At 44.3% G+C, this 26,032-nt stretch overlaps 1 pseudogene across 1 annotated transcript; it reads left to right on the top strand.

The window, feature by feature from the left end:
* The first annotated feature begins 986 nt into the window (after positions 1–986).
* On the top strand, positions 987–6,916 carry LOC309960523 (polyadenylate-binding protein 2-like; annotated as a pseudogene). Its single transcript has 2 exons — positions 987–1,023; positions 5,803–6,916. The product of its transcript is annotated as a polyadenylate-binding protein 2-like (transcript).
* The last annotated feature ends 19,116 nt before the right edge of the window (positions 6,917–26,032 follow it).

Raw genomic sequence — 26,032 nt, 5'->3', positions numbered from 1 at the left:
AAAAGCAGGTCCATTATCACTCTGGAGGGTGTTAGGTAGTCCAAACTGGGGAATAATTTCCTTAAGGAGGACTTTAACCACTTGGGAGGCTTTTTCTGTCTGGGTGGGATATGCTTCCACCCATCCTGAAAAAGTGTCCACACACACCAACAGGTATCTGAAGTTTCCCTCAATTTAAGGTATTTGAGTAAAGTCTATTTGCCAGTCCTCTGTGAGGCAGGTCGCTCTGTGCTGGGGCCCCATCTGGGGAGGTCTGACAACAGTTTTAGGGTTATTTTTAGCACAAATCATACAATTCCGAGTGACTCGCTGGATGGTCTTTTGTAGGTGAGTTCCCATTACATAATTTTAAATCCATTGCAGGTGGCATCTCTCCCATAATGGGTACTGTCATGAATGTGCTTCAGCACAGTGTCCAAGAGGGCCTCAGGAATCAAAACAGTTCCTAGTGCATTACATTTCCAGCCAGGTGAGTTACGGTCAAGAGTGAAACCCCACTCCTTGGCCCTCTCCTGTCCTTTTCTGAATACACTGGCTGATATTTTGACAAGTCAATCTGCGGAAGAAGTGACCCTATCATGGCTTGATAATTACCTTTCTTTGCTGCTTTCTTTGCAGCTTGGTCAGCTAACCAGGTGCCCTTTATTGTGTGAGTCTCACCCTTCTGGTGGCCTGGGCAGTGCATTACGGCCACTTGTGAGGGATTATGGACTGCTTCTAATAGTGACAGGATTTCAGAAGCATGTTTTGTGCCTTTATTGTTTGAAGTGAGAAGTCTCCTTCCTTTCCAGATCGCCCCCTGAGCATGCACCACAGAAAATGTATAGCGGGAGTCTGTATATATTTACTCGCTTCCCTTTAGCGAGGAGCAGGGCTCTTGTCAGAGCAATGATTTCTGCCTTCTGAGCTGAGCTCCCCGGGGGCAGGGCTTTTGCTTCAACAATCCTTTTAAGTGTTACCACCTGGCTTGTGGTTATATACCCGTCATGTCGCCTACCTTTGTCCATGAAGCTGCTTCCATCGGTGAACAATTCCATATCTGGCTCAGCCAAGGGTAGGTCCATTAAGTCTGGTCTGCTAGAGTACACTAGCTCAATGACGTGTAGGCAGTCATGCTCTGGGGATTGTGCAGCATCAATCAGGAGCAATGTGGCTGGATTTAGGGCTGAACTGACTTGAAGTCTTACGTTGGGATTGTCCAGGAGAACGGCTTGGTACTTTCCCATTCTCCCAAAAGTCAGCCAATAGGCCCCTTTCTGTTCCAGCAAAGAAAGGACATGGTGAGGAACATACACAGTGGTGGGTTGCCCTAGGGTAAACTTCTCAGCTTCCTGAAATCTGTCACAAGTAGCTGCTACAGCTTGAAGGCCAGGAGGCCACCCCTTAATAGTCTGTTCTAGTTGTTTTGAGAAGTAAGCAACAGGTCGGGGGATATTCCTCAGAGTTTGAATTAACACCCCAAAGCTTATGCCTTGTCTCTCATGTACATACAGTTTGAAAGGTTTCTTTAAGTCTGGTAGTCCCAAAGCCAGGGCTGAGACTAACTTCGTTTTTATCGTTTCAAAGGCTGTTTGGCACTCTTTAGTCCAAGTAAGGGGCTCAAGATCATGTCCCTTCAGTGCCTCATAGAGGGGCTTTACGATGAGCCCATTGCTTGGGATCCAAATCCGACAGAACCCTGCCATTCCCAGAAAGCCTCTCAGTTGTCTGTGGGTCTTGGATGCTCCTAAGCCTGCAATTGCCTGCTTTCTGTCAGGCAAAAGATCCTGCTCTCCTTGAGAGAGGACAAAGCCCAGATACGTGACTTGCTGTTTGCACATCCGGGCCTTTTTCTGGGAGACCTTATATCCACAATTAGCCAAATAGTTCAGGGTTCTGATAGTATTTTGTAGACATTTATCGTATGTAGGGCTCACTATGTGCAAGTCGTCCACATATTGGAGCAAGAGTCCTTCGTCCAATATTAAGTCTCTAAGGTCTCTAGACAACGTCTCCCCAAACAAGGTAGGGGAATTCTTAACTCCTTGAGTCAGGACTGTCCAACAATACTGTTGGACTACCTGCGTTTCTGGGTCTTGCCATTCAACAGCAAATAGCTGCTGTGATTCTTCTACAATAAGAATGCAGAAAAAAGCATCTTTCAAGTCCAAGACTGAGAACCAGCCGTATTCTCCCAGAATAGTTGTGAGCAGAGTGTATGGATTAGGCAGCACAGGGTGTAAGTCTTGGACTACTTCATTACTAGCCCTCAAGTCTTGGACAAAGCGATACTCTGCTGAGTTTGGCTTTTTGACTGGAAAGATAAGGGTGTTATATGGGGACCTGCAAGGTCTAATCAGTCCTGTTTTCAAAAACTTCTCCAGGATTGGCTGAATTCCCTTTTTTTTTTTTTTTTGCGGTACGCGGGCCTCTCACTGTTGTGGCCTCTCCGGTTGCGGAGCACGGGCTCCGGACGCGCAGGCTCAGCGGCCATGGCTCACAGGCCTAGCCGCTCCGCAGCATGTGGGATCTTCCCGGACTGGGGCACGAACCCCTGTCCCCTGCATCGGCAGGCAGACTCCCAACCACTGCGCCACCAGGGAAGCCCTGAATTCCCTTTTGAGCCTTTTGTTTCAAAGGATATTGTTTTAGATTAGGTGTTTTTGGCCTTCCCCGGAGTGCCATCAGCCCACACTTCCAGCCTTACCTTTTCGTAGACCTCTGTGGGAAAAAGCCCTGTCTCCTTCTCTGGGGTTTCCATGAGTACCATTTGTAGGCTTAAAGTGTGCTCCGGTGGGACCCTGATGTCAAGCTGTTCTGGCGAAAAGGTTACTTGAGTGTTTAATTTACAAAGGAGATCTTGTCGCAGAAGGGGAATTGGACACTCTGGCATATATAAGAAGCTATGTCCCCCAGTTGGCATTCTAGAGCTTATAGAAACAAATGGTTCTCTACTTCTCCAGAAACTCCCATGACCAAGATAGACTGAGATGTTTTCTGTGCCACCTTGGTGTTTACCACAGAATATGTGACACCCATATCTATTAGAAAGTCAATCAACTTGTTCCCCACTGTCAATGTTACCCAGGGGTCTTGTGGGGAAATTAGAATCAGACGCCTCAGGTCCAAGGACCTCTTCATTCATTATCAGATTGCTCCTCTCTTTCTACCATATGAGAGGCTCCTGTCTTCTATTATTCTTTCATCAAGGGCATTTTCTTTTCCAATGCCCTTCCTCCTTGCAGTAAGCACATTGCTCCTTCCCCAGTGGTGTCTTACCTTCCTTTAGGTTACTCACCTTCTGGGAATTCAATGCTGCTGCCAGAAAAGGTACATTCCGTTTTGCATCTTCTTGCTTTTGTCATTGTTCCCTGTTGTTGAATACTTTAAAAGCAACATCTACTAATTGAGAAGGGTTCATTCCAAATACACCATCTAACTTCTGTAATTTTTTCCTAATATCTGGGGTGCTTTGCCCAATGAAAGTCATACATTCTCAGGGGTCTCGGGGTCTGCATCCATGTAGCGCTTATAAGCTTGATAAATCCTTTCCAGGAACTCTGATAGATCCTCATTTGGCTTTTGTTTTATCTCCTGAATCTTGTTTAAGCTCTTTTGTCTAGATACCCCCTTTTGAAGACCCACTAAAACACATCCCCTGTAGTGTTCTAGAAGTGGCATGCCCCCATTATTAGGATCCCAGTGAGGCTCAGCAATAGGGACTGCCAAATTTGCTTCTGGCGTTCCATTTGGATCCACTAAATGGAGCTGGTGCACTTCCTCTCTACCATCCTCCTTTCATCCTCAGTAGTCATTATATTCATAAGAGTGTGAATGTCTGCCCAAGTGGGATGGTAAGTGGCAAATATTAAGGTGAAAAGTTCAGCCATATGGAGTGGGTCCTCTCAGTAAGCAGGGTTATGGTTTTTCCAGTTAAGCAAATCCTAAGTCGGGAATGGATTCTGCATCCATAGGAGCCCAGCTGGCTGGCCATTTGCATTACAGACTCCTACAGGGTATCAGCGCAAGGGAAATTGCCTTGCTGCGGAAGTTGCTCTCAGTCCAAATTGGGTGCCCTGTCGGGTCTTAGATGGTGATACTAAACCAGGTCCCTCTGCCACCGGGGTTACCATAGAAACTGCTATTCAATCCCCATGAGTGGGGGAAGCAAGAGGTAGTGAAAGGGGTGAATATGTTGGCGCCATAGGGTGGGGCAGTTGGAACAACTGCCACTGCATGCAGCCTGCTAAGCCAGTGGGGTAGCTGGATGGGCCACAGCGGGTGTTTAAGCACTGGAATAATATGTCCCCACTCTCGTTTCCCCCCCCCTTCCCCTTGTAGAACAGGTTCTCCCTTGGGTTTCCTTTCAGACCGTTGTACCATAAGGTGGCAGTCCTCTGACTCCTTCTTCCTGATGCAATAGCATAAATGCTTCTACATATGGAATCTCACCTCTTTTCCCTGCTCTTTTGCAAAACACTTCTAACTGCCAGATCGTATGATAATTGAGTGAGCCATTCAGGGGCCCGTCGTTCTTCTGATCCTAACATATATTGGGTCCATACCCTATTACAATAGTATATCATGTCTTTCTTAGTCATAGGCTCATAGCTATGTTTTGCCCATTTATCTAATATATGCCCCAAAGGGCTATCCTTCAGGATAGATGGAGTATTTCCCTTTTTGATAAGTTTGATAACACCAAAACATGAAAGACGCAGACAAATTCCAACACAAAAAGCACAAACAAATTCTAGCATCAATGCACACAAAACCAAAAGAAAACCAAGACCAAAACCGACGAACTAGTTCCCAGTGAACCAGTTCCCAAAATCAGGTAGAGTCCAACAACAATTCCCCTCTCCAACAGGGTACCCCGACCAAACTGGCTTGTCCCGTAAAGGAAAAGCCCAAATTGAGGGGGGAATATGTTCCCAGTGTGCACACCAGAGCGACTTAACGTCCAAAATCAAACTGAGTCCGACGACTCCTAGAAGTTTGTTGGTTCCTTGCTTCAACTGCCAAGCGCTGGGGTAGCTGGTGTCGCTTCAGGGTACTTTGAAGTGAAGATCCTCAGGACAAATGGACCTGACAGCTGCTAGGGTCTTGCCCCAATATTCCTTGACTGGGGCCAGCTAGCCATGAGCCACAAGGCTCCTGACTGGCTAAGCCAAATTTGTTACCGAGTCCAAGCTTGCTCTGCTTGCCTCACGACAGGCCAGTAAATCAGAGACAAGGTGTTGAGGCAAAGAAGACGACTTTATTCAGAAAGCCAGCAGTCTGAGAGATGGAGGGCTAGGGCCCCAAAAAACCATCTTATCAGGGTCTGGATGCCAGTTTCTTTTACAGAATCAGAGAGGGAGAGGCAGTGGGGAAGTAAAGTAAAAAGGGCCATCAGTCTAGCAAAACATCTCCCGGAAGGACCAGCCTCAGTGAGGGGATGTGTTAATTTCTTCTTTCTGGCAGCCATTCACAGGTGGGCAGGGTCAGATTGTCTCCCTGTGAGCTGAAGAGAGGCACTTTAGTTTAACATTCTGCCAGAAGCAGCAGGGTTTCCTGAGGCACGCCATTACGTATGATTATAATAACAAAAGCAACGAAAAGCAAAGGTTAAAGTCAAAGAAACAGATCCAACATGGAGTCCAATTTAGCTCTTCCCTGTTACAATACCAAAAAAAGAAGTTATTTACAGCATGTAAATTGTAGCTGTAATTTAAAAGATACGTATAATTTATGAGCACTTTTAAAGACAAGTATTATATAAACCGGTATTGGCTCCTTCTAGTAAGTGTAGAATATTAGCTTGTAAAACATTTTTTTGAGCGGCAGCGGCGGCCGCAGCAGCGGGGTCTGCGGGCGGTCGGGGCTCCAGCCGGGGCGGCGGCACCATCTTGTGCCCGGGGCCGGTGGGGAGGCCGGGGAGGGGGCCCCGGGGGTCGCAGGAACGGCTTGGAGTCTGAGGAACTGGAGCCTGAGGAGCTGCTGCTAGAGCCCGAGCCTGAAGAGGAGCCGCCCGGCCCCGTGCCCCCCGCCCCGGGAGCTCCGGGCCCTGGGCCTGGCTCGGGAGCCCCCGGCAGCCAGGAGGAGGAGGAGGAGCCGGGACTGGTCGAGGGTGACCCGGGGGACGGCACCACTGAGGACCTGGAGCTGGAAGCGATCAAAGCTGGAGTCAGGGAGAAGGAGGAAGAAGCTGAGAAGCTAAAGGAGCTACAGAACGAGGTAGAGAAGAAGATGAATATGAGTCCACCTCCAGGCAATGCTGGCCCAGTGATCATGTCCATTGAGGAGAAGATGGAGGCTGATGCCCGTTCCATCTATGTTGGCAATGTGGACTATTGTGCAACAGCAGAAGAGCTGGAAGCACACTTTAATGGCTGTGGTTCAGTCAACCGTGTTACTATACTATGTGACTAATTTAGTGGCCATCCCAAAGGGTTTGCATATATAGAGTTCTCAGACAAAGAGTCAGTGAGGACTTCCTTGGCCTTAGATGAGTCCTTATTTAGAGGAAGACAAATCAAGGTGATCCCAAAACGAACCAACAGACCAGGCATCAGCACAACAGACTGGAGGTTTTCCACGAGCCCGATACTGTGCCCAGACCACCAACTACAACAGTTCCCGCTCTCGATTCTACATTGGTTTTAACAGCAGGCCCCAGGGTCGTGTCTACAGGGGCCGGGCTAGAGAAACATCATGGTATTCCCCCCACTAAAAAAAGTGTGTATTAGGAGGAGAGAGAGGAAAAAAAGAGGAAAGAAGAAAAAAAAAAAGAATTAAAAGAAAAGAAAAAACAGAAGATGACCTTGATGGAAAAAAATATTTAAAAAAAAAAAAAGATATACTGTGTAAGGGGGGAGAATCCCATAACTAACTGCTGAGGAGGGACCTGCTTTGGGGAGTAAGGGAAGGCCCAGGGAGTGGGGCAGGGGGCTTCTCATTCACTCTGGGGATTCGCCATGGACACGTCTCAACCGCGCAAGCTGCTCCCCCTGTTTCCCTGTCCCCCTTTGCTCCCTTGTGGGCTGCTCAAGGGTAGGTGGGCATGGGTGGTAGGAGGGGTTTTTTTACCCAGGGCTCTGCAAGGACACCAAACTGTTCTGCTTGTTACCTTCCCTCCATCTTCTCCCTAGCTTTCACAGTCCCCTCCTGCCTGTTCCTGTCCTGCCAGGTCTACCACCCACCCCACCCCTCTTTTCTGGCTCCCTGCCCCTCCAGATTGCCTGGTGATCTATTTTGTTTCCTTTTGTGTTTCTTTTTCTGTTTTGAGTGTCTTTCTTTGCAGGTTTCTGTAGCCAGAAGATCTCTGATCTGCTCCCAGCAGCTCCAGTGTAAATTCCCTTTCCCCTGGGGAAATGCACTACCTTGTTTTGGGGGATTTGGGGGTGCTTTTTGTTTTTCAGTTTTTTGTTTTGTTTTCCTTTACCTTTTTTTCCCTTTTATTTGGAGGGAATGGGAGAAAGTGGGGACAGGGAGGTGGGAGGTGGATTTTGTTTATTTTTTTAGCTCATTTCCAGGGGGTGGGAGTTTTTTATTTAATATGTGTCATGAATAAAGTTGTTTTTGAAAATAAAAAATAATAATAATAAAAAACATTTTTTAAATCTGTGTAAGAGGAAAACACAAACTCAGGAAAAGTCATCTTGAAAGGAGATGACTACTGCCCTTGATGACCAGCTAGAAACAGGGTCTGCCATGAGTGGTGGGCAGATCCAAGAGGAGAGGGGCCTGCACCCTCACCCTTCTGCCTGGAAAGGAACCTCAAGTTGTCCTTTCTGGAAGATGTGAACAAGATGTGTTTCTCATGATGCTAGAAGAGCAGATCATCATAGCCTGTGGGTGGGACAAATGGCAGTTAAAGAATGCCTCACTTTGGGAGGTGGACTACAAAAAACACAAAGCTTCATGAAAAGCTTGAGCTTGAAATGTCCTACAGATTCAGTGAGCAAACGCTTCATGAAGCTTGTGCAGTCACCTTGGGAGGAGCTGCCAGAAGCCCTGCCCAAGGGAATTATCCACAGCCCAGGTCCTCCATTATCAGCATCTGAGATCTTTTCTCACTGGGGTCTGGAAATAGCATCCTGTGATGTGATTTATAATAAGAAATGTGTATTTAATCTTTGTCTCAGTTTCTGGCACAGAGTTCCTAAAACCCTTGGAATTTCCTATGTGATAAGAGGGATAAAGGTGTCTTTTTTTATGTTAATGAGTGACCTTTGGATGCACCTAAGGGTAGGGACTGGTTGCCAGGAGAACCAACCATGTGATCGATGTGATTAGAGAGTTGGAATTTTCAGTCCCACCTCCTGACCTACAGGGAGGGGAGAAGGGCTACAGTTTGAATCAATCAGGAATGACCCATGATTTAATCAATCATACCTTTGTAATGAAGTCTCCATAAAAACCCAAAAGGACAGAGTTGAAGAGCTTCTGGGTTGGTGAACATATGGAAGTTTGGGGAGGGTGGGTGCACCCAGAGAGGGCATGGAAGCTCCACACTCTTTCCCTGTGCCTTGCCCTATACATTTCTTCCACCTGGTTGTTCTTGAGTTACATACTTTTATAATAAACTGATAATCTAGTAAGTAATATGCTTCTCTGAGTTTTGTGAGCCACTCTACCAAATCAGTCAAACCCAAGGTGGGGCTCATTGGAACCTCCAATCTACAGCCAGTCGGTTAAAAGCGCAGGTGATGACCTGGACTTGCAATTGGCATCTGAAATGTGTGTCAGGGGCAAGGGGATGGCAGTCTTTTAGGAATCTGATGCTATCTCTTGGTAGATAGTGTCAGATTTGAACTGAATTGTAAGACCTCCAGCTGGTGTCAGAGAATTACTTGGTGGTGTAAGGAAACCCCCTTCTCCCATATTAGAGTGCAGAACTCATACGTTGCAACCCTAGAATGGCTCAGAAACCATAGGAAGAACTATGAATATGAATAAGAAGAAGGTTAGTGCAGAACAAGGAAGAAAAAGGTGAATCTAAGGCAGTAGATAGCATTTGGATCACAGTTTTATAGTGAGTACAGCACTCGACTGTTAGCATGTTCAAAGCACTGAAGGTGGTCTGTATTTTAGACTTCGATTTTAATTATTTATAAGTAGGATTCAATAAAATTTAAATAATGTTTAATTGGGGAAAATTGCCAATACTCAGGTGTTATGTGTTAGATATATAAGAAGTGTATTAATATTTAGAGATGGGTTATTTTTGCATGTTTAATAGATTCATGAGCCAGATAAATTGGGCATCAACAATGTACAGACAGTAACATGTGAGCCCAACAGCATGCACATAGCTGGCTCCCAGACTCACACCCAGGAAATGCTCACAATCCCAGACTTAACTGAAGGCAGAGGGATGGCCATGCAGATGCTTTGGTTTTGCTGTCTTAAAATGCTGGAAATCCCCCATTTCTCTGACCTAGGGGCCAGAAAGATCCAGAGTATGACAACATCATTTCCAAGCCACCCCATTCCAGGATAGACAGCCCCACCTTTCCTGCACCCACAAAGGACCCAGAAGAAGTGAGTAGTGGGAAGAAAGATCAGCACAGATGCCTTGCTGGGCACACCTGTGTGATTCTGCAAAGGCAAACCTTCAAGGGGTGACACAGAGCTGCAATTTGGGAGGTCAAGGATGGCCTGACACCATCCCATGAGCCATGCACCTCTAGGACTTCCCTTCCCCACCCTGGGGACTGCAAAAAGGAGACCCAGATGGGAGCCCATGGTCTGCATCATGGCCCACTGTAGGTAGAGTTTTTATATGTGTTCTTATCACCTTAAGATATGTTGTTATAAGATGTTTTCTGTAAGCCTCCTGGTAACTACAAAGAATAAACCTGTAGTAGATAACACAAAGGTTAAAGAGAAAGAAATCCAAGCATAACACTGCAAAAAAAAAAAATCACCAAATCACAAAGAAAGACAGTAAGAGAGGAAGAAAATAATGAAAGAATGAGGGCTTCCCTGGTGGTGCAGTGGTTGAGAGTCCACCTGCCGATGCAAGGGACACGGGTTCATGCCCCAGTCCAGGAGGATCCCACATGCTGCGGAGCGGCTGGGCCTGTGAGCCATGGCCGCTGGGCCTGCAGAGCCTGTGCTCTGCAACAGGAGAGGCCAAAACAGTGAGAGGCCTGTGTACCGCAAAAAAAAAAAAGAATGAAAGAATGACAAAAAAGCTAGAAAATAATGGAAAAGATGGCAATAGTCCTTACCTATCAATAGTTACTTTAAATAGAAATATAATATTTTATAAGAACTATAAATGGAGTATAACCTTTAAAATTGTGAATCACTATATTGTACACCTGTAACTTATATAATATTGTACATCAACTATACTTTAAATATATGATTATATATATATTTTATATATATATATATATATAATTCCCCAATCAAAAAAACAATGAGTGGCTGAATAAATAAAAAATAAGACCCAACTATATGCTCTTACAAGAGACTCACTTCAGCTTTAAAGCACACATATGCTGAAAGTGAAGGGATGGAAAAAGGTATTCTAGGCAATAGAAACCAAAAAAGAACAGGGTTAGCTATACTTACTTATAGCAGACAAAACAGACTTTAAGACAAAGACTGTAACAAAAGACAAATAAGGTCATTATACAGTGACAAAGGGGTGAATTCATTAAGAGGATATAACAATTGGAAGTATACATGAACCCAACATCAGAGCACCAAAATATATAAAGCAAATATTAACAGATCTGAAAGGAGAAGTAGACAGAAATACAATAATAGTAGGGGACTCCAATACCCCATTGCAACAATGGGTAAAACACCCAGACAGAAAATCATTAAAGAAGCATTGGACTTGAACTACACTTTAGATCAAATCTGCCTAACAGACAAATACAAAACATTCCATCCAACAGCAGCAAAGTACACATTCTTAAGTGCACATGAAATATTCTCCAGGGTAGATCATATGTTAGGTCACAAAACAAGTCATAACAAATTTAAAAGATCGAAATTATAATATTTTTTATAACCACAATAGTAAGAAACTAGACATCAATAAGATAAGGAAACCTGGAAAATTCACAGATATGTGAAAATTCAACAACACATGCCTGAGCAACCACTGGTGAAAGAGGAAATCAAAAAAGAAATTAAAAAAATATCTTGAAACAAACAAAAAATGGAAACACAACATATCAAAACTTATGGGATGCAATGCAGCTCTAAGGGGGAAGTTTATAGTGATAAACACCTACATTAAGAAAAAGAAATATCTCAAATAATCTAACTTTACACCTCAAGGAACTAGAATAAAAAGAATATAATAAGACCAAAGTTAGCATAAAGAACAAAATAACAAAGTTCAGAGCAGAAGTAAACAATGGACTAGAAAAACCATAGAAAAATCAAAAGTGAGCTTGCTTTTTGAAAAAAATAAACAATATTGACAAACACTTAGCTATACTAAGGAAAAAAACAGAAGACTCAAATAAATAAATCAGAAATGAATGAGGAGACATTACAACTGATACCACTGAAATACAAAGGATCATGAGAGACTAGTATGAACAATTATACCCCCAACAAATTGGATAACCTAGAAGAAATAGGTAAATTCCTAGAGACATGCAATCTACCAAGACTGAATCATGAAGAAATAGAAAATCTGAACAGACAATAAAAAGTAAGAAGATTGAATCAGTATTCAAAAATCTCCCAACAAAGAAAAGTCCAGGACCAGATGGCTTCACTGGTGAATTCTCCCAAAGATTTAATGAATTAATACCAATCCTTCTCAAACTTTTCCCAAAAATTGAAAAGGAAAGAACAATTCCAGACTCATTTTACAAGGTCAGCATTACCCTGATACTGAAGGCAGATAAGGACACTGCAAGAAAAGAAAATTATAGGCCAATATCTCTGAACATAGATGTAAAAATCCTCAACAAAATACTGGCAAATCAAATTCAACTGAATTCAAAAGATCATATACCATGATCAAATGGGATTTATCCCTGGGTTGCAAGGATGGTCCAACATATGCAAATCAATGTGATATACCACATTAACAGAATGAAGGATAAATATCACATAGTAATCTCAATAGATGCAGGAAAATCGTGTGACAAAATTCAACAACATTTCATGATTAAAAAAAAAAAGCTGTCAACATAATAAAAGTTATATATGACAAGCCCACAGCTAACATCATACTCAACAAGACAAGGATATTACTATCACCACTACTATTCAACATAGTACTGGAAGTCCTATCCAGAGCAATTAGGCAAGAAAAAGAAATTAGAGGCATCCAAATAGGAAAGGAAGAAGTAAGATGGCCTCTGTTTGCAACTAACATGATTATATATATATAGAAAACACTAAAGATTACACACACACACACACAAACACACACACACACACAAAACTGCTAAAACTAATAAACAAGTTCATTTAAGTTTCAGGATACAAAATCAACATACAAAAGTTAGTTGTGTTTCTATACACCAAAAACAAACTATCTAAAAATGAAATTAAGAAAATATTTCCATATTCAATAGCATTTAAAAGAGTAAAATACTTAAAAATAAATTTAACCAAAGAGATGAAAGATCTGTACATTGAAAACTATAGAACATTGATTAAAGAAACTGAAAAAGACAGGAATAAATAGAAAGATATCCAATGTTCCTGGATTGGAATAATTAATATTGTTAAAATATTCATAACAATCTACAGATTCAATGCAACCCCTATCAAAATTCCAGTGGTGTATTCCACAGAAAGAGAAAAAAAAGTCTTAATTTTATATGGAACCACAAGATCCCAAATAGCTCAAGAAATCTCAAGCAAGAAGAACAAAGCTGGAGGCATTACACTTCCTGATATCAAACTATATTAAAAAAATATAGAAATCAAAACAGTATGATTCCAGAAAAAAAAAAAAAAAACCAGACAGACTTGTGGGACAGAATTGAGAGCCCAGAAATAAACCCACTCATATATGATGATCAACTAATCTTTGACAAAATCACCAAGAATATACAATGGGCAAGGATTGTCTCTTCAATAAATGATCTTGGGAAAATTGAATATCCATATGCAAAAGAATAAAATTGGCCCCTTGTTTTATACTGGACACAAAAAATCAACTCAAAGTGGATTTAGGACTTAAATGTTAGCCCTGAAATTGTAAAACTCCTAGAAGAAAACTCATTGACATTGGTCTTGGCGATGAATTTTTGGTTTTGATACCAAAAGCACAGGCAACAAAAGCAAAAATAAACAACAACTACTACCACTACAGACAATAGCCATCAGGTATATGAAAAGATGCTCAACATCACTAATCACAAGGAAATGTGAATCAAAACCACAATGAGATATCACCTCACACCTCTTAGAATGGCTTTATTATAAAAAGTCAAGAGATAACAAGTGTTGGTGTGACTGTGGATAACAGAAACATATACTGTTGGTGGGAATGTAAATTGGTACAGCTGTTATGGAAAACAGTATGGAGTTTCCTCAAAAAAGAATTTAAAAGAGAACTACCATATAATCCAGCAATCCCACTTCTGGGTATATATCCAAAGAAAATAAAATCGATATCTTGAAGAGATATCTGCACCACCATGTTCACTGCAGCATCATTTCTAGTAGCCTAGATATGAAAATAACTTAAGTGTCTATCAACAGATGAATGGATAAAAAACAAATGGTATATATATACAAAGGGATATTATTCGGCTTTTAGAAAAAGAAGGAAATCCTTCATTTGCAACATTAGAGGTTGCAACACTGGAGGACATTATGCTAAATGAAATAAGCCAGAGGCAAGGGTGGACGCAAGATGGTGGAGTAGGAGGACATGGAGTTCACATCTCCTCACAACTAGGGTACCTAACAGGCACTGGTGGGGGACCCCAAACTCCTAAGGGGACAGGAGGAACCCCCAAGCTACCAGACCAGGGGTCGGGCCTGAACTCCTGTGGTGGGAGCACTGAGTCCAAACCGCTGGACTAACAGAGAACCTCAGACCCCAAGGAATATTCATCAGAGTGAGGTCTCCCAGAGGTCCTAATCTCAGCACCAAGACCCAGCTCTACCTAACTGCCTGCAAACTCCAGCGCTGTAAGCCTCAGGCCAAACAACCAGTCAGACAGGAACACAGCCCCACCCATCAAAACATGAGACAACAAAAAAATATGTTACAGATGAAGGAGCAAGGTAAAAACTTACCAAGACCAAATAAATGAACAGGAAGTAGGCAACCTACCTGAAAAAGAATTCAGAGTAATGATAGTAAAGATGATCCAAAATCTCGGAAATAGAATGGAGGCATGGATCAAGAAAATACAAGAAATGTTTAATAAAGACCTAGAAGAACTAAAGAGCAAACAGTGATGAACAACACAATAACTGAAATGAAACATACACTAGAAGGAATCAATAATAGAATAACTGAGGTAGAAGAATGAATAAGTGAGCTGGAAGATAGAAGGGTAGAAATAACTGCCGAGGAACAGAATAAAGAAAAAAAGAATGAAAAGAATTGAGGACAGTCTCAGAGACTTCTGGGACAACATTAAATGCACAACATTCGAATTATAGGGGTCCCAGAAGAAGAAAAGAAAGAAAAAGGGTATGAGAATATATTTGAAGAGATTGTAGTCAAAAACTTCCCTAACATGAGAAAGGAAATAGCCACCCAAGTCCAGGAAGCACAGAGAGTCCCATACAGGATAAACCCTAAGAGAAACACACCAAGACACATATTATTAAAACTAACAAAAATTAATTTCAAAGAAAAAATATTAAAAGCAGCAAGGGAGACTTCTTTGGTGGTGCAGTGGTTAAGAGTCCGCCTGCCAATGCAGGGGACACAGGTTCAATCCAGGCAAGTCCCACATGCCGCAGAGCAACTAAGCCCCTGCACCACAACAATTGAGCCTGTGCTCTAGAGCCTGTGAGCCACAATTACGGAGCCCACATGCCACAACTACTGAAGCCCACATGCCTAGAGCCCACACTCCACAACAAGAGAAGCCACCCCAATGAGAAGCCTGCACACTGCAACGAAGAACAGCCCCTGCTCACCGCAACTAGAGAAAGCCCATGCACAGCAATGAAGACCCAACACAACCAAAAAAAAAAAAAAAATCATTAACCTCTAAAAAGTAAAAATAAAAGCAGCAAGAGGAAAAAATATTCAAGGGAATCCCCCTAAGGTTATCAGCAGATTTTTCAGCAGAAACTTTGCAGACCAGAAGAGAGTGGCAGGATATACTTAAAGTATTGAGAAGGAAAACCTACAACCAAGATTACTCTACCCAGCAAGGATCTCATTCAGATTTGGCAGAGAAATCAAAAGTTTCACAGACAAGCAAAAGCTAAGAGAATTCAGCACCACCAAACCAGCTTTACAACAACTGCTAAACACAAGAGAAGAAAAAGACCCACAAAAACAAACCCAAAACAATTAACAAAATGGTAATAGGAACATACATATTGGTAATTACCTTGAATGTAAATGGATTAAATGCTCCAATGGACTGGTGGGATGGATACAAAAACAAGACCCATATATATGCTGTCTACAAGAGACCCACTTCAGATTTAGGGACACATACAGACTGAAAGTGAGGGGATGGAAAAAGATACTCCACGAAAATGGAAATCAAAAGAAAGCTGGAGTAGCAATACTCATATCAGATAAAATAGACTTTAAAATAAAGACTGTTACAAGAGGTAAGGAAGGGCACTACATAATGATCAAGAGATCAATCCAAAAAGAAGATATAACAATTATAAATATTTATGCACCCAACATAGGAGCACCTTAATACATAAGGCAAATGCTAACAGCCATAAAAGGGAAATTCAACAGTAACACAATATTAGTGGGGGGTGTTAACCCACTTACACCAATGGACAGATCATCTAGACAGAAAATAAATAAGAAAACACAAGTTTTAAATGACACAATAGACCAGATAGATTTAATTGATATTTATAGGACATTTCACCCAAAGTGGCAGGATACACTTTCTTCTCAAGTGCACATGGAACATTCTTCAGGATTGATCACATCTAGCATCATGAATCAAGCCTCAGAAAAATTAAGAAAATTGAAATCATATCAAGCATCTTTTCTGACCACAACTCTGAGATTAGAAATCAATTACAAAAACAAAAAAACTGTAAAAAACACAAACGCATGGAGGTTAAACAGTGTGTTGCTAAATAATCGAGAGATCACTGAGCAAATAAAAGAGGAAATTTAAAAATCCATAGAAACAAATGACAATGAAAACACGATGACCCAAAACCTATGGGATGCAGCAAAAGCAGTTCTAAGAGGGAAGTTTAAAGCAATTCAATCTCACCTCAAGAAACAAAAAAATCTCAGGTAAACATCTAACCTTATACCTAAACCAGCTAGAGAAAGAAGAACAAAGAAAACCCAAAGTTAGCATAAGGAAAGAAATCATAAATATCAGAGCAGAAATAAATGAAATAGAAATGAAAACAAGAGCAAAGATCAATAAAACTAAAAGTTGGTTCTTTGAGAAGATAAACAAAATTGATAAACATTTAGCCAGACTCATCAAGAAAAAAAGGGAGAGGACTCAAATCAATAAAACTAGAAATGAAAAAGGAGAAATTATAACTGACACTGCAGAAATACAAAGGATCATAAGAGACTACTACAAGCAACTACATGCCAGTAGAATGGACAACCTGGAAGAAATGGACAAATTCTTGGAAAGGTACAACCTTCCAAGTCTGAACAAGTAAGAATTAGAAAATATAAACAGACGAATCACAAGTAATGAATTTCAAACTGTAATTAAAAACTTTCCAACAACAAAAGTCCAGGACCAGATGGCTTCACAGGTGAATTCTATCAAACATTTAGAGAAGAGCTAACACCTATCCTTCTCAAACTCTTCCAAAAAATTGCAGAGGGAGGTCACCATCACCCTGATACCAAAACCACACACAAATAACACAAAAAAGAAAATTACAGACCAATATCACTGATGAACATAGAGGCAAATATCCTCAACAAAATATTAGCAAACAGAATCCAACAACACATTAAAAGGATCATACACCATGATCAAGTGAGATTTATCCCAGGAATGCAAAGATTCTTCAATATACGTAAATCAATCAATGTGATACACCATATTAATAGATTAAAGAATAAAAACCATATGATCAGATCGATTGAAGCAGAAAAAGCTTTTGACAAAATTCAACACCATTTACAATAAAAACTCTCCAGAAAGTGGGCATAGAGGGACCCTACTTCAACATAATAAAGGCCATATATGGCGAACCCACAGTCAACATCATTCTCAATGGTGAAAAACTGAAAGCATTTCCTCTAAGATCAGGAACAAGACAAGGATGTCCACTCTCGCCACTCTTGTTCAACATAGTTTTGGAAGTCCTAGACACAGCAATCAGAGAAGAAAAAGAAATGAAAGGAATCCAAATCAGAAAAGAAGTAAAACTGTGACTGTTTGCAGATGACATGATACTATACATAGAAAAGAAGATACCACCAGAAAACTACTAGAGCTAATCAATGAATCTGGTAAAGTTGCAGGATACAAAATTAATGCACAGAAAACTCTCACATTCTTATACACTAACAACGAAAGATCAGAAATAAGAATTAATGAAACAATCCCATTTACTATTGCAACAAAAAAATAAAATATCTAGGAATAAACCTACCTAAGGAGGCAAAAGACCTGTACTCACAAAACTTTAAAACACTGTTGAAAAAAATCAAAGATGACACAAACAGATGGAGAAATATACCATGTTCTTGGATTGGAAGAATCAACATTGTGAAAATGACTCTACTACCCAAAGCAATCTACAGATTCAGTGCAATCACTATCAAATTACCAATGGCATTCTTCACAGAATTAGAACAAAAATTTTACAATTTGTATGGAAACAGAAAAGACCCTGACTAGCCAAAGCAATTTTGAGAAAGAAAAATGGAGCTGGAGGAATCAGGCTCCCTGACTTCAGACTATACTAAAACGCTCAGTAATCAAGATAGTATGATACTGGCACAAAGACAGAAATATAGATCAGTGGAACAGGATAGAAATCCCACAGATAAACCCACACACCTATGGTCACCTAATCCTTGACAAAAGAAACAAAAATATACTTGGAGAAAAGACAGCCTCTTCAATAAGCGATGCTGGAAAAACTGGACAGCTACATGTAAAAGAATGAAATTAGAACACTCCCAAACACCATACACAAAAATAAACTCGCAATGGATTAAAGACCTAAATGTAAGTCTGGACACTATAAAACTCTTAGAGGAAACATAGGCAGAACACTCTTTGACATAAACCACAGCAAGATCTTTTTTGACCCACCTCCTAGAGTAATGAAAATAAAACCAAAAATAAACAAATGGGACCTAATTAAACTTAAAAGCTTTTTGCACAGCAAAGGAAACCATAAACAAGACAAAAAGACAACGCTCAGAATGGGAGAAAATATTTGCAAATGAAGGAACAGACAAATGATTAATCTGCAAAATATACAAACAGCTCATGGAACTGAATATCAAAAAAACAAACAACCCAATCAAAAAATGGGTGGAAGACCTAAATAGACATTTCTCCAAAGAAGACATACAGGTGGCCAAGAGGCACATTAAAAGATGTTCAACATCAGTAATTATTAGAGAAATGCAAACCAGAACTACAATGAGGTATCACCTCACACCAGTCTGAATGGCCATCATCAAAAAATCTACAAACAATAAATGCGGGAGAAGATGTGAAGAAAAGGGAACACTCTTGCACTGTTGGTGGGAATGTAAGTTGATACAGCCACTGTGGAGAACAGTATGGAGGTTCCTTAAAAAACTAAAAATAGAACTACCATATGACCCAGCAATCTCACTACTGGGCATATACCCAGAGAAAACCATAATTCAAAAAGACACATGCGGGCTTCCCTGGTGGCGCAGTGGTTGAGAGTCCGCCTGCCGATGCAGGGGACACGGGTTCGTGCCCTAGTCCGGGAAGATTCCACATGCCGCGGAGCGGCTGGGCCCATGAGCCATGGCCGCTGAGCCTGCGCGTCCGGAGCCTGTGCTCCACAACGGGAGAGGCCACAGCAGTGAGAGGCCCACGTACCACAAAAAATAAATAAATAAAAAATAATGTATTGTGTGCTTGAAATTTGCTAAGAGATCTTAAGTGTTCTCACCACACCAAAAAAAGTGGTAACTATATGAGGTAATGGCTATGTTAATTAGCTTGTGTTAATCATTTCATAAAATACACATGTATCCAAACATCATGTTGTACACCTAAATATGTACAATTTTTATTTGTCAATCCCACTTCAGTAAAGCTGGGAAGAAAAATAACGTGGGTGTGGCAGGGCAGGGCATGTTTCAAATCCAGGAGGTGCTTCTCCGAGTGCCCTGGAGAACCTTGTCTTGCCTCTGACCTTCAAGCACACACGGGTCCCTTATGAGAATCCTAAACAACTCTGCACGGTGGCCTGGTTTCCACTGCACAGGGACACAGGGACCAGGAGCTAGCTTCTCACTTCCTCTGTGCTACACAGAACAAGGTGACATCTTTCCCACCCACCTAGAACAGATCCTCATCTTCAAGTCCAGGGCTGGTGTGAGACTAGGGAAGGAGGGAGCAGGGAGAAGGGGGCAAAAGGAGAGTGGAAGCTTCTGCAAGCGATGTAGATGTAGCAGAAGGAACTAGAAAAGACCTCCACCTCTGAAATAGCTGGGTCAGGTCACTGAAGCTTCAAACCAACTGCAGCTGGAAAAGTGAAAATAAATTAGCTTTTAATCTGAATTGTATTTATAACAATGGCTTAAATTTGATCCAACGTACACTACGTGTTTGCTGCCTTCAGTGGAGCCTGGAGAGCAGAGAATGGGCTCAAACTCAACCTACTCCTCAGTGAGGGTGAAGTTCCTCCCCAGGAGGCTGTTGGGTGGGAACCCAGGGCCTTTGCCATCTCAAGAGCCAGGGGCTGCACCCCTTCCAGCAGCCAGTCTGCCCATCCCCTAACCTCCTGCCCTTTAAGCTTAGAACTAGCAATTTCCTTTTCATTCACTTTCATTTTCAGGGATTGGAACTGAGAGAACATTGAACTAGTGCGAACCCAGTTCGAACCCAGTGCGAACATTGAACCCAGCAGCAGCTGGGGCGAGAGTCAGCAAACCAGCCGGGCCTTCTTTCCTTCTACCACCTTATGGCAGGGTGGCCCCCACAGCCCCTCTCCTGTGACCTCCAACCACTCCATCCTGCCCACCTCCCCGGTACTAACAAAGAACCCATGGCATGTGCTCAGTAAAACACTGAGCCCAGCATGAGGAGGCTAGAGGGGTCCTTAGGACAGAAAGACCACACCCTGAGCACAGGGCAGGGGTCGCCAAGAACAGGGTCTCTGCCTGGCCCTAAGGTCGGCCTCTCTAAACCCCAAAAGCCAATGCCCAGGGCTTTCATCCCAAACCTCCTTTCAGGGTTGCTGAGGACTAAGGGAGTCTCTGTTCCCCAGTGTGGTGGCTATGGTGGGTCTGGAGATGCAGGGATACCCAGATTCAAATCCCGCTTCTGCTGACTGCCCTGAAGGCCCAGGGTGGGCTTCTTAGGTCCTGCGTCCTCCTTCACAGAGGGCAGTGACTTAGTTCTAGGCTCACAACAGGGGTAGGTTAAAGGGAAGGTCTCTGTGTCCCAGCAGTGTGTGTGTGTGTGTGTGTGTGTGTGTGTGTGTGTGTGTGTGTGTCTGGGCAGTGTTCACACAGGCCTGGAACAGCAGATTGTAAGGATGTGTTCATAGGCTGACCTTCTGCTGTGGAGAGAACAGCATGGGCGTGAAAACCCTCAGGAGACAACACCCCTCGAGGATGGGGTTAGGGGAGGTGCCGCAGGCCCCACCCTGGTCCCAGTGCGCAGGCCAGGTGCCAGCTGGAGGCTTCTGAGCCTTTTCTATTGATACTTCTTGGATGACATCCACAGAACATAGCTGAAAACCCCTATCTCTTTCTCGCTCTCTCTCTCTCTCTCTCTCTCTCTCACACACACACACACACACACTCGCGCATGAGCTTGTACACCTTTCCTCATGTTGGCACCATTGGGGCCGATGGTGGTGTCAGTCCCTGGTGGGAGAGGCTGTATGTCTTTCTGTCCACTTCTGCTCATGCCAGGGAGGAGACCGGGCCCAGAGGCATGGCTGTAGGCATGCACCTCTTCAGCTCCTGCCCATGGCTGTCCATGATAAGGGATGAGAGCTGAGGGGCCCAGTTCTCCAGGCAACAAGGCCCTAAAGAGGAATTCCAATCGCTTGAAGCAGGGCAGGCTGTATACAAAATCATGACAGGACATTCCCCTCTTCATCCCCTCCTGGTCCTCAGGAATGGGTTACATCAAGGTCAGCAGCTGGGCTTGGAGGACCTATGTTATGGGGAGACAGCTGGGTGAACCCTGAGCCAGCGGAACATGGAGGTTGGGGTACAGATATCCCTCTCGGAAAGCCACTCCTCTCCAGCCATCTTTAGTCCCCGGATGGAGATGGTGGCACCCTTGGGTAAGGCCCAGGGCTGGGCCCTGCCTCTCCCACACTGGAGGAAGAACTTGGCCAACCATGGTAGCCAGCAGCCTGGGGCTTGGCCAAAAAGACATGCGGTTTCCCAAAAATACAAGAACTCCTCTCCCTGCCTGAGCCCAGGAAAGGAGGGGAGTTGCAGAGGGTCTCTCCAGTGTCCTGCAATTTCACTAGGCTGGCAGGAGAAGTTCCCTGACCCGTGGCCAGAGGGCGCCCTGCTCCAACAGACCCAGCCCCTGCCCTCCTGCACGTCTGCCTGCCTGGCCCAGCCTCCATGGCCTGCAGAGAAATGGATGGCCCTCTGAGAAGAGTTTGTGGGCTTGATGAGTTTACTTTACCAAGTATTCCCAAGTATGATCCCATCTGGGGAAGAAGGAACCCTTGTGGCTGTGTGTGGACGTATGTAAATACAGACACTGAAGCTGCTGGGGCAGACAGAGGCCCAAAGGAGCCCTGGTGTGCCTGGGGGGCCAGCTGAAGGGGAGTCAGGGCAAACTTTCTTCTCTGAACTTCTCGGAACTTTCTAATCGAAATTTTGCATTCTTTGTGTTCTAGAAAAATTTTTAAATGTAATTTTGCTTTTCTGCGTATGCCACAGGCTTGTGAAGAATATTTCCTGCGTGTGTGTATTTGTGGGTGTGGGTGGTATGTGTGTGGTGTGGGTGTGTATGTTGTCAGTGTGCATGTGCATGTGGGGATGTGTGTGTGTGCATGTGGGTGGGTACATGTGGGGGTGTATGTGGTGTGTGGTATGGCTATGTGTGTGGGTGCCTGTGTATGCATGGGGTGGGGTGGTGTGCACGTGTGTGTGTGGTGTGGGGGTGTGGTATGTGTCATGTGGGTTTGTATGTGTGAGTGCACTCACATGCTTTGCTTTCATTTCTAGCATGTGGCCCAGGTGCAGGCCCAAGTAGAACCCTGTGTCCACTCTGGGGATTTGCACAGGGTGAGGGTCAGCAGCACATCAGGAGCAGGCCAAAGAGTGGAGGGGAAGTCTGGAAACCCAAAAACTTTTCCTGTGAGAGTGTCTCGATACAAGCAGCTTCTGGAACTGTGAAGTCTCCACAGCCCTCACAGCTGGGACCTACTAATCCTTGTACTATTCTCAGCTAAATATCTCAGAGCTTCTCAGCCAAACATCTCAGAGCTTCTCAGCCACCAAAGGCTGCAGGGAGCACATCTGCAGTTCACCCCCACAAACACGGTTCCATAAAGAACAGCCTGCCCCCTTACATGACAGCCACCGAGGAATCTCGGGGCCACTGGGGGCTCTTGGAACCCCAGGCTCTGCTTGGCTTCCCTCATTCCAGAGCTGTAGGTTGAGAGCCAAGAAACACAAGACCCAAAGCCACATGAATTGCTGTGGATTCTGAGAGAGGCAGGTGGGTGCAGGCAGCCAGGGATCCTCCACAGAACCAAGTGGCCCTCTGAACTCCACTTAACCCTGAACGCGCCTCTTTAGCCCAGCCACAGTGGGAAGGGCAGGGGCTTCCCCATGCCGTGTGGTCGGGCTCACTGGTGGGCCTGTGAGGACCTGCCCCACAGAAGTGAGGAAAGGAAGAAGGCACTGGAGAGGCCTGGCCATGGCTGTCTGCACAGTTAGACTGTGGCTGGGACAGAGTGGGAAGGAAAGCCAATGAGTAGTGTGTCCCACTGTGTTTTCCAAAGATCGACAGTATCTCCCATCTCTGTGCTTTACTGCAATTGGCCTTCACATTCTTCTTATCAAGGTGGGGGGCGGGTATGCCCAACTCCCTTGAATCTGGGGAGCCTGTGACTTGCTTGTAACCAATGGAATGATGTTGTGTGACCTCCAAATCTCACAGTGTGAAGCTGCGCATTCACCTCTGGAGCCCTAAGCCACCAGGTAAGCGTCTATGACGAGGCCACCTTGTTGTAAGGAAGCCCAAGCCCCACGGAGATGCCATGTGTATGCTCTCTGACCAACAGCCCCAGCTGAGGTCCCAGTCAACAATCAGCATCATGTGAGGGAAACAAGAGGGAGGTTGTCTTCAAATGATTCCAGCTGTCTGGTCACCCTCAGTCGTCACCTGAGGCCTCAGACATTACAGGGTGGAGGCAAGCTAGCCTGCTGTGCCCTGTCCAAATTCTGGACCATAGAACTATGAGTATAGGAAGCTGGATGTATGCTACTAAGTGTGGGGTGACTTGGTATGCAACAATAGAAACAATACAGTTGGCCAAGGAAAGTGTCCTGAAAGCTGTGTCAACCACCCCTCCTCCCCTTTCCCTTTCACAGATGCTGCCAGGACCTGAGAGGCCACCAGTCCTTTGGAGAGCTGGCCCCTCTTTAGCAGATAATGACCCAGGCTCAGGGCCATGGAAACTGTCTCCTACAGGGCAGCTTTACCGTGAGCGCCCATGGCCCAGGGAACCAAAGTGAGCAGGCCCTGCCAGGCAGAGCTGGCCTGCATCTTCCCAAGCCCAAGGAAGGCACTGGTGGCTGAGAGCTGGCTGTTCACACTGGCTGAATTCCAGGACTGGATTTGCTGGCCTGTGCTCAGTGTTTCTGAGCCTGATGCGTGAATGGAGCTCAAGTCATGAGTTACTGCAGCAACCAAGTCCTCAGGATGGGTGGGAGCAAATCACTGCTGCTGTGGAAAGGTGAAGTGGGATGGGGAGCAGGCCTTCTCTTTTTTTTTTTTTTTTTTTTTTTTTTTTGCGGTACGCGGGCCTCTCACTGTTGTGGCCTCTCCTGTTGCGGAGCACAGGCTCCGGACGCGCAGGCTCAGCGGCCATGGCTCACGGGCCCAACCGCTCCACGGCATGTAGGATCTTCCCAGACCGGGACATGAACGCATGTCCCCTGCATCAGCAGGCGGACTCTCAACCACTGCGCCACCAGGGAAGCCCCAGGCCTTCTCTTTGCCCCTTGTTCCTGGCCTAGGCTCGGCTCTCCTCTCCAGACTGCTTGAGAGTGGATGGATGGGCAGAGGTTTCCAGGAAATTGTAGGACAGCAGGTCCCTGTGGTTGTAGACGTGGGACTGGGCAGCGGGATGGACAGCCTGGGCAAGCACTCCTAGGTCCAGGGGCCAAGGGGTCAGCAGCAAACAGGGCCCTGGGCGGTCAGCAGCCACCATCGTTTGCCATCAGATGATCTGCTCCCAGGCAAGAGACCCTGGGAATCCTGCAACACAGATTGCTCTATTCTCCCTGCTGCAATGCCCACCAAGGGGCTAAGGGCAGGAGAGAGGCCCTGAGGTATGGGTTTGGCCTCCCAGAAAGTGCAGCCGGAAGCAAGTTTGACCTTCTCCAACCCCATTGTGCACCTGGGAAACAAAGACCCAGAGGAGCGGCCAACCCAGAATGTGTTGTCACCAGGGGCAACCTGGACACAGTTCTCCCAAGCCTGAGAAAAGTTGTTGTTCATCACAGTGGGGGTCGGTGTTTGTTTTGTTTTGATTTTTTAAAAGCCTGAACCAAATCAGCTTTTTAAAATGCTGCTCCAGGATTCAGTACTTAGAGACGGCCTGAAGGGGCAGCTCTAGGCAGAGTCGACAGCATTCTGGCAGAAACCCTGGCAGCTGTCCAGACACCCTGCCTGAGACCAAGGCGTCCTGTGGGTATTTGTCTATTTTGTTCAATCAGCAACTCTCATGGAGGAATGAAGCTAAAAGATCAGGTTTTTTGCCCATGATGCAACGTAGTTCTCCTCTGAAAAGTTAGAAATCTTAACATGGAGGAGGTCATTTGTCATGATTCCATGTTGTCGCACACATTCAATTAATTGTTACATTAGACCAAAAAGCAGCACTAATCCAGCTATGTGGGACATGACTCCAGACTTCTTTGTAAGGAATGGAGATAATTATGGCAGAATTCCAGCCTCCCTTATTTCAAAATAATCAAGTCAGCAGAGGCCTGGCCGGAGGTTCCTTCCACTCATTAGTCCTGAGCATCTAGATGGGGCAAACCAACCAGGGATTACCACCTTCTTTTAACTCCCAAGTGCCCACTGTGGCACTGGGCATAGGCAGCTATCTCCCCAGGCCCTCACCCACCCTCAGGGGGCTGCACTGCCTTCCTCAGACCCCACATTTCTTCCTGTTGCATATTGTGCAAACAAGAAAACTGAAGCCCACAGAACACTCTGTGACATAAATCGCAGCAATATTTTTCTGAATCTGTCTCCTAGAGTAATGGAAATATAAACAAATGGGACCTAATTACACTTAAAAGCTTTTGCACAGCAAAGGAAACCGTGAACAAAACGAAAACACAATCTATGGACTGGGAGAAAATATTTGCAAATGATGCTACTAACAAGAAATTAATTTCCAAAACATAAAAACAGCTCATTCAGCCTAATATTAAAAAATAAGCAACCCAGTCAAAAAGTGGGCAGAAGACCTAAGTATACATTTCTCCAAAGAATACATACAGATGGCCAACAGGTTCATGAAAGGA

This window comes from Leucopleurus acutus (genome assembly GCF_964270905.1).
Source record: "Leucopleurus acutus genome assembly, chromosome: 1".
Classification (NCBI taxonomy): Eukaryota; Metazoa; Chordata; class Mammalia; order Artiodactyla; family Delphinidae; genus Leucopleurus; species Leucopleurus acutus.
This window is presented reverse-complemented; position numbering and strand designations above follow the sequence as displayed.